Here is a 10,346-nt window from a genome sequence, read left to right on the forward strand (position 1 = left end):
ACAGTTTTTAGTCACAAATCCTGAAGTTAAAGAAAAGTTTAAAGTCACATTTTCTTTAAAAGGAGTTATTAGTTAACATTTATTATCAATATGGCTAAAATATCCTTAGTGATATTATTAATGAAAATAAATAAATATTAGATAAAACCATTAAAAAGTATTGCTGAGCTAAGATGGTAGTAAGAAATCTGCCAAAACTCATTGAATGGCAAAGTAGGTAAGTGAAATGAAAATGAAGAAAGTGACATCTAAAACCTGTCTTTATCCTGAGGCCTTCTTTCTTTTATTGAGATTAATTTTGTATTTCTGTATGTAGAGATCCACTTTTGTATTTTGAGACCTCTTTGATGTCTGCATGGGGAACAGGTGATAAACCTTAGAACCTGTGTAAGGGGAAGTATAGTATAAGCGCACTGCATAAAGTTGTGTTCCATAACATTTACATATATGATATAAGACAGACGGTACTAACTAAGTGATGTATATCATTCATGATAATTTAAACACAACCTGGCCTACCTTAGGAATTTTTGTTCTGAATTTAACCACCTATAAGGTTTTGGGTTTTTTAAGGCTTTTATTTATTTATTTATTTATTTATTTATTTATTTATTTATTTATTTATTTAGAGAGGAGAGAGAGACAAAGGGAGAGAGAGGAGAAAGAGACAGAGAGAGAGAAGAGGGGAGGAGGTGGAAGCATCAACTCCCATATGTGCCTTGACCAGGCAAGCTCAGGGTTTCGGACCGGTGACTTCAGCATTTCCAGGTCAACAATCTACCACGCCACCACAGGTCAGGCTAACCACCTGTAAGGTTTTAAAAATCCTACCAGGGAAATTATTCTTAGAAAATTTTCTTTATTCACTTTAGAAGAAAATAAAAAAAAAGTACCTCTGAATGATCTGCAAAAAATATATTTTCTTTAATTTTATTTGATTATTTTTTTTATTAAATGAGAGGCAGGGAGGTAGAAGAGATTCCCGCACATGCCCCAGCTGGGATCCACCTAGCAAGCCCCCTATGAGGCGATGATCTGCCCATCTGGGCTGCTGCTCCATTGCTTGGCAACTGAACTATTTTAGCAGCTGTGGTGAGGCCATGGAGCAATCCTCAGTGCCCGCCACCAACTTTGCTCAAACCATTCAAGCCATTGCTGTGGGACAGGAAAAGAGAGAGATAGAGAGAAGGGGGAGGGGGAAGAAGCAGATGGTCACTTCTCCTGTGTGCCCTGACAGGGAATTGAACCCAAGACTTTCACAGGGAATTGAAACCGACACTATCACTGAGCCAACTGGCCAGGGCCCAAAAAAATCTTTCATAGAGGAATTCATCTTTAATGTAGGTCTCTTATAATTTTCATAGCTAAAGATATAAAGAAAATTAGTTAAAACAAATCAGATTACACCATTAAATTCTACATATGAATGTTATCACATGGTGCTTGTCTTTCTCTGACTGGCTTATTTCCCTTAGCATAATGCTCTACAGGTTCATATATGCTGTCACAAAAGGTAAGATTTTCTTTCTTTTTTATGGCTGACTAGTGTTCCATTGTGTAAATGTATCATGGATTTTTTATTCACTCATCTACTGATGAACACTTGAGCCTCTTCAAAATCATGACGATTGTAAATAATGCTGCAATGAACATAGGGGTGCAAATTTTCTTTTGAATTAGTGTTTTGGGTTTCTTTGGATAAATTCTAGAAGTGAAAAGGCAGTTCCTTTTTTAACATTTTGAGAAAACTCCATACTGCTTTTCACAGTGGCTGTACTAATCTTATAGGGATCAAGGAATATGTATATACATACATACATACCTACATGAAAGTTATTAATAGTAAAAACAAAGAATAGATTATATCAAAGGGGAGACAAAAATGAAAGACAGAAAAACAATAAAAACTAGGCTAAAATTTTGACATTATCAGGTACAGGATGTAAGATAGTTTAAGGATATAACAGACATTAAGTAAAAGAAATGAAAAAGGAAGCTTGAAATGCAATAAAAAACAAAAATATTACATGATGATAAATATTTTTAAAATAACTGAAAAACAATTCTAGGAATAAAGACATAATTAAAAACTTAAATTAAAATGGAAAGATTCAAAAGCATATTATATAGAGTAACCAAAAAAATAGCTATTTAGAATATCACTACATACTGTATTTAGATTATTAAAGACTTATATGGCTTGAAGCCCATCGTCTCTGGCCTGAGTCCAAGGTTGCTGGTTTGAACAAAGGTTCATTTGCTCTACTGTAGCCCCTGGTCAAGGCACATATGAGAAAGTAATCACTGAACAACTAAGGAGCTGCAACAAAGAATTGATGCTTCTAATCTCTTTTCCTTCCTGTCTGTCCCTATCTCTCCTGCTCTCTGACTCTCTCTCTGTATCTGTCAAAAAAAAAAAAAATCAAACAAGTATTGAAGAACAATTTCTATTCTAAATAAAGCACAGAACTAGGAAAAATGAGAAAATATTTTAAAAAATATTAAGAGAGAATATACCAAACTTTCTAGAAGAAGAAAAGGAAAGGACTTAGAAGAATTTAAGATTAGAATGTCCATCAACTTCCCACAATTGGAGAAAGTCATCATTCCCTAGACTTTGCGAATTTAATGGATTTCAAGCAGAGTAGATAAACATAATCCACATCCAAATGGATGTTACTACAACCTCAAAATAGCAGAACAAATAGGCAAACAAAAAACTAAAGAAAGAAAAGAGAATATATGTGTGTGAGAGGGACAGAGAGAGAGAGATCTCCAAAAAAGAGCGATTAGATTGACAACAAAGTCTTAAAAGGTAAAAAATAAAAATCTTTGAAATCTTAGAATAATATAGACATTTTCAGAGAATATAAATTATAATTCTGTATGCAGAAGCATGACATATAAGGAAGGAATGTGAAATGACATTTTTTTTAGCAAACAAAAACAGAGAGTTTACCCTTAATGTATCCTATGTAAAGATGTAAAAGTCTTAAGGAAAATTATTTCAAATTGAAGAGCAGAGCTTCCAGAAGGTAGAGTGTGAAAAATATATTTTTTCAATGGTTAACTGAAATAGACACGGACAGTACAATACAATAATAATACTGAATTCACATAACTAAGACTTCTCTGGCAACTTCCCAGGCATGACTTGAACACTTCATATATATTAGTAAAGTTGAACTATCTCCTCTATGTTTTGAGAAATGTACAATTAATGTACTTAGTTGTTCAGGGATAATCCATGTTAAAAATAAGAAATAGAGAAACAGTGATCATAGTAAATGACCCAGAATTCCACAGCGAGTACACAGCAGGGCCAGGGTTTGAACAGAGCCATCTGTTTCCAGCATCTGCGCTCTTGAACACGATACTTGGAGTTTCTCTAATTTATGGAGACAAAAAAATTAAACTTTTGACAATGGCCACAACTGAGATAATATTCTTCTATTCAAATCTATGTAATCCCATTGCAATTATTTTTTAAAAAGTCAAGACATTACTATTTAATTTTCATAATCTCTATTAATTTAAAACCAACACACCGGAACCATAGCATGGCCCATAATTTAATTTCTTCTCCATAATCATCAGAAATGGTTCTCAAATCTCTCTAGAAGCTTACTGAAGATGAAGAAAAATAAGGCATGATCACTTAAAATGAAAAATAATCACTTTCATAAGATGCCATGTAAAATCAAACCAGGGATTTGTATAGATTCCTCAATATCTGGTTTCAAAAGCCATTTACTAGAACCTAACTATGTACAAATATTAGCTTTCTATAAAATTAAAACAAATTACCATTATTTCTTTTTTCACAAGCAAAGAGTCAGAAACTTCTATAGTTGAATTTTGGGGACTTGGAAACACAGTGGGAGGAGCATAACTTGGTCTCATAACTCTTTAGAAACCGAGACCAGCCAGCTCTTTGAATTTGATTTTATACCATGAGTTGAGTTGGTTTCTAGCTTAATTCAAGATAAATTTTAGGGAAGAGGAACCTGTACCTGGGGATTTATTCCACTTTTCTGCTGAAAAGTTGAAACCTGTTGAGGCACTTAAAAAATAAACTTGGTATCCATTTATCACACAAACACTAGAAGTGAGATACCAGAGACTAATTAAGCTCGTTTTGAATTTTTTTGTGAAAAACTTTCTTAATTAACAAGTGCCTAGTTGAAGAAAATTTTCTAATAGCCCTTACACTTTTCTTAAAATTAAAATGGTTTCCATGAGTATTCTCGGCTTTTTAACAAGCAAATAACAGGCATACATGACCTCGGTCTTTCCTTTGTCTTCCTTTACTAAGATTTCTCTTACTATTATTTAAATTACTAAAAGATGTTCATATATTGTCAGTCAGTCAATCCTCATTGATTTCCATTACTAAAATTCTCCCTGATCTTTATTCTCCAAATGAAGATCTCTGATTTGCTGAGAGAGAGAGAGAGAGAGAGAGAGAGAGAGAGAGAGAAAAGAAAGTTTGTGTATGTGTGTGGTTTCACAGTGAATTACTGGACCATAAAACTTTTATATTTTGGAGTACTTTGCTTTTTGGAGTACTTTCCACCTAGTCTATAATTTATTTGCTATGTGGCATGAGCTTTAGGCTTTGCAAAAGCTACCAGCTATGTTATCTAATAATAATAATAGGTATGAGATCTGTTTAAGAGAAGAAAGACTATAGTTGAAGTACAGAACAAAACATCCTAAAAATAAGAGGGAACCTGAGAATACAAACAATATAAACATTGTTAGATCAAATTTGAGATAATCATAGATAGCCCAGTGCCAGATTGGAGAGATGAGGGCAACTGTCACATGCAGAGAAGATGTAACCACAATAAGGGAAGGAAGATTTCAGGGAGGAAGGACAGAATCAAATCATTATGATCCTCAATTCCAGAGACAGCTAACATCGATTCTGTTGTCTAAGAAGCCATAATATTCTTCCCTGTGATAGCACAGTGGATGAGGCTTCCACTGGAATACTGAGATGACTGGTTCTAAATCCTGAACTTGCCTAGTCCAGGCACTTGTGAAAAGCATCTGTAAATTGATGCTTCTTGCTCCTCCCTCCCTAACCCCTGCCTTTTTCACTCTCTTCTCTCTTTAAGATCAGTTTACTGAGTTCTTGTTCTGAAATCCCTTGGTATTCAGGTGTTCTTTTTTGGGGGGGGCAAAAAGAAGGCTTTCTATACATTACTGATATGTAGTTACAAAATCAAAAGTGCAAAGCAACAAACAGAAATATTTTCTTGAACACTGATAGCATTCTTGGTCTCAGGGCAGAGAAAATGTATGAGAATGTATCAAGGAAAGAAATCATGTGTGAAGAACCAGAAATACTAACAAATTTTCCTTTTGAAACTTGTGAGTCTGGTTTGATGACTACATTGTCATTAACCACACCGAGTTTAATTTACCTTCCAATGGCATTATCCAAGCTTGCTTACTCTCAAACAAAATGACTACTGAGTTATCCCGTACAGCTAGAATATACACTGTTGTTTTACATTGCAACATATTGTATTGTATTGCTTCAAAAGATGTAAACACTTCACTGTAAAGACTTGAAAAGTTAAATCACAGTTTGCGGTGACCTAACATTTTATCAATTGATTATCTAAAGAGGCTGATATTTGAAAGACTAGAGGGAAAAGCACATGCCTTTTCGTTTTCTTGGATTCAAATTCCATCACCGTATCAAGTTGGATCATCACAAAGCAAAGTAAATAGATTGTGTTATCTCTGCACCCCACAGATATGCCTTCACTGAAGGCATTTAGTGTTACGCTCTCAGCGTGGATAACTGGGCCAATGGTGCCTGTGTCTGATTAGACTGTTCTCTCCCAAAGGTGGGACATGAGGCTGTTCTCAGGGAGGAAAAGTGCTGAGGCTAAGTACTTGGTAGATTTTTTTGCATACTCAGGAATGCAACAAAAATATGATCTGGATTCTATAAACAACAGTTCTATGTGTGCATGCACGTCTTTAAAAATATGTAGTTAGTCTGACCAGGTGGTGGTGCAGTGGATAGAGCATTGGACTGGGATGTGAAGGACCCAGGTTCAAGACGCCGAGGTCACCAGCTTGAGCGCGGACTCATTTGGTTTGAGCAAAAAGCTCACCAGCTTGGACCCAAGGTCGCTGGCTCAAGCAAGGGGTTACTTGGTCTGCTGAAGGCCCACGGTCAAGGCATGTATGAGAAAGCAATCAATGAACAACTAAGGTGTCACAAAAAAAAAACACAAAAAACTGATGATTGATGATTCTCATCTCTCTCCATTCCTGTCTGTCTGTCCCTGTCTATCCCTCTCTCTGACTCTCTCTCTCTGTCCCTGTAAAAAAAAAAAAAAGTAAAGTATTGTTTCTTCCCTTGCACTCTGACATTTAGTTGTTAATATTAATGGTAACAATGAGATATTACACTAGTGATAGTATGACTTATTAGTGTTTACTTAATTATTTTGAACTAAGTCGATCATTATAATAATAATGATGACTCTGATGGCTTTGTGATATAAAATCCATTTTAAACTAAGTCAATAGCTAAATGAGAAAATCATTTGTAACTGGCACTCATTTTTGAGGAAAATAGAGAAGAAATAAATTTTTCAGAGAATAAGTTTTTTCAGTAAACACTTTCAAAGATCAGCAAAGAATATTCTGGAGGAAGAACTTTAGCTCAATTACTCATCCACAAATATTAGAAATGAGAAACTAAGGGAAAGAAAAGAAAGAAGGAAGAAAGACTGTATAAAAAGAAAAAAAAGGAGTATATTTTGATCTCATAACAGCAAGAAACAAATAGACAAATCACCACAGTCAAAGCCAAAATGTCAATATCCTGGTAATTCTGATGACAGGGGATTGGAATATATCCACATGGAAATATATAGTCTAACAAATCTGGATTGTGTTTTTATAGCACATGAGGTTTACTTAATTTTATAGAAAAGGCAGATGACAATGGCATTTCTTTGAGGCTCTCTGCTAGACTATCATTTGCAAACTGTCTCAGAATTTGACATTCACAAAAGTAGTCTGGAGAAACATTTCTAGAAGTGTATACAAACCTCCAATCCTCCCCTCCCCACCCCACTCAAGAAACAGAGAAATACAGTTAGTACCTCTGGAATAGAACCCCAGTACTTGCAGTTTATACACTCAAACCATTCTGTTGAGCATGGAATATAAAGTATGGATTAAGAAATGCTAATTTTCACTTTATATTAGTCAGGAAAATAGACGTATTTTTATATTTCAAATGGTGCTATAAAAAACACAAATGCTATGTTGTATATAAAAATGTTAGAAATACCTTTTCAGATAGTTTCTGAGGCAGCAGCAGGGGTTAGAAATGAAGACACCTATAAATAAGTCTGGTTTCTAGAATGTTCTGTTTGAATGATTCTAAGTGTATCCTTACTCTACTTGAGCCTTAGGTGTTTTTTTTTCATAAAAGAGGGAGACTAATGTTCAATGTGTAATATAGTTGTGCGAACTGAAGGAGAAAAGACATAGGGAACACTAAGCACAGTCCTTGGTGCATTACTAGTATTATTTTCTTCTGTATATTTACCGTACGTATTCTACTTGGCATTATCTCTAACTTACAAATTACTTTAAATATTTTTAATTAGATTAAAATTAGAAGATATATGAAAGTTATACAACTATATTTCTTGATAATTATTCAATAAGGACAGAGGCAAATTCAGTTTTGAAGTTAAAATCTGTGATGCAGTTGCAATTATTTAAAACATAACAATGTATAAAATGTTTTATATTATCAATTGCTGTGAATCAGCATGGCTAGTAATTCCAGGTCCTGAGTGGGAATGGTGTGGAATTAAGAAAATAAGCTTAAAGAGAAAAATGGTGGGCTTGGAAGGACTCTCTGCAATGCAAAAGATAGCTTGCAAAAAGCCAGTCTCTTCCCCCTACCTGCTTTATTTATAGGACAAAGTGAGGTCATTAGCAAATCAAAGAGATCATTAAAACAATGTCACATTTGCAAGGGAACCCAAGAATTCTCCCAAGGACAGAAAACCTTCCACCCTGCCTAACATCTTAATTTAACAAACCAGAGAATAAAAAGGAAATTGCCTCCAGTCTCTCCAAGGGACATGGAGGATGGGAAAAGGAGAAACAATCCAGCATCACTGCTATCATGGAGGTGTGGAGACAAACTTAGCCTTTAGCAGCTTCACTAAGCAAATGAGCTGAGGCTGGAATGAGTGCAAATACTCAGCTTTATAGTCAATATGGAGGAGGGGGGAGGGAGGATGACTTTGCCTTTTGCTAAGCCTCAAACTTACAAGAGCTTTGCCACTTGCAGTCTTCCACAATCAATTATAAAAGTATGTATCATAATGTTATTAAAATTAAAATATGTATAAAATAATTAAACTTTGAAAATATTTCTGTCAGGATAAGGATTTTGAAATAGTTGAATTTTCCTGGAAGAAAACAAAATGAAATGCAAATCATGCTCTTAGTGGAAATGGGCCGTGAATGTGAAAAAATAAAATTACTGTGCAGGGACAGAGATAAGTATGGTCATGAATGAAGTTGTATCATATTTGCAGAAATTATGCCTCAATGTCAATAAAATTACCACTTTGAAAAAACAGCAAAAGGAACACACAAAGATATTGCTACATTTGGACATAATTACTACTTCAAGCCACATTGACAGGACTCCACCAAAAATTCATGTACAGTATATTGGAATTGATTCCAAACATTTTGTCACACAAGCTCGTTGTTTTAAAGAAACATTAAGTGTTTTTGTTAATTTGGCATTAAGAGTGAATGTTAATTTGGCATTAAATGTGATGTTTTCACCAGAATTCTGACAACTTATTCACTCTTTATCAGATTAATGTATCCATGGACATTACAATATTAGCAGAAACTCAAAAGTATTGTTGTACAGAATTGAAAATTTTATTGGAGGGAAAAATCTTAGAATTATGTTATTTCTTTTAGCACAAATTTAATATGAGTTTACTTTTAATGTCTAAGCAAAAATTGGCTTTAACCTCTCATCTCTTTGACAGGGATGCTCTGAAGAAGAAGGAGATGGTCTTCTTCTCATCTGGCCAACTTGAAGAGACTCAGAGAGTGTCCTTCTCTACTAAGGTCCATCATTATTCCATGCAGTACCTGTGTGAGGATTTTTTAAAAAATGACCCTTCTTCCAAACAGTGCTTTATATGCCAGCATAAAAAACTTTGCAAGTGAGATACAGGTTAAAATTTGTTCTCATATTTTTCCTTTGGTGGGATAGCCTTCACCTTGCACAGAGAACATCTGAATATTCCCATCCTGGGAACTTCAGTGGAGAATGTCACTCAACTGATTCTCCTGCTACATAGTGACCTATCTGGGTCTGGATGCTGTTTTTTCCTCAGGGTTTAGGGTAACCCAGGTGCATGCTGGACAAAGCAAGGTTAGTGTTGGATGTAACTTTTCACAAGCTTCCCACTGCACAGATGCCTGTAATCACAGCTGCATTGGCTGTACCCCTGGCACTTTTCTATGCTGGGAAATCAAAGCTATGGATGCACTCTAGCTAAAGGGCCATTTATTTTATTTTATTTTATTTTTTTACAGAGTCAGAGGGAGGGATAGATAGGGACAGACAGACAGGAACGGAGAGAGATGAAAAGTATCAATCATCAGTTTTTGGTTGCGACACCTTAGTTGTTCATTAATTGCTTTCTCATATATGCCTTGACCGCAGGCCTTCAGCAGACCAAGTAACCCCTTGCTCCAGCCAGTGACCTTGGGTCCAAGCTAGTGAGCTTTGCTCAAACCAGATGAGCCCGCGCTCAAGTTGGCAACCTCGGGGTCTCGAACCTGGGTCCTCTGCATTCCAGTCTGATGCTCTATCCACTGCACCACTGCCTGGTCAGGCTAAAGGGCTATTTTTTAAGGATAAAAATGTCCAAAGCTCATTCAGATAAATAGCTTTTAGGTAGACAAAATGGCATAGGTACATGACTAGAAATTTTTGGTTCAATTCCCTCTCAATTCTAACCTTTATTAGTTGAGGTCACTTAACGTTTTTGTGTTCATCTATATTAGTGTTAATTTGCTGGTTAATGCTGACAATTTGGGCAAAAAACTAAATTATGAAGGATCTCAGTGAATTCTATATAAATGTTACAATATTGAATTGAACTACATAAACGTTTGCCATCTGTGCAAGCCAAAGACCAAAATGCGTGACTTGTGCAATAAAGAGTTGATTTAGGTAATCTGGGAGAGTCAACCTTGCACATTCCAAAGCAAGGTGAACCCTGATGGTGATCTTTGAGGAGTTAATC

The 10,346-nt window shown here is 35.3% G+C and overlaps 1 long non-coding RNA gene across 1 annotated transcript in view; it reads left to right on the plus strand.

The window, feature by feature from the left end:
• The window catches only part of LOC136379680 (uncharacterized), a 74,000-nt gene extending 64,734 nt beyond the window's left edge, over window positions 1-9,266 (plus strand). The window contains exon 3 of the long non-coding RNA XR_010746784.1: window positions 9,075-9,266. This is a non-coding gene — a long non-coding RNA (uncharacterized lncRNA). The remainder of the gene's footprint in view (window positions 1-9,074) is intronic.
• The last annotated feature ends 1,080 nt before the right edge of the window (window positions 9,267-10,346 follow it).

This window comes from Saccopteryx leptura, chromosome 8 (genome assembly GCF_036850995.1).
Source record: "Saccopteryx leptura isolate mSacLep1 chromosome 8, mSacLep1_pri_phased_curated, whole genome shotgun sequence".
NCBI classification, from domain to species: Eukaryota; Metazoa; Chordata; class Mammalia; order Chiroptera; family Emballonuridae; genus Saccopteryx; species Saccopteryx leptura.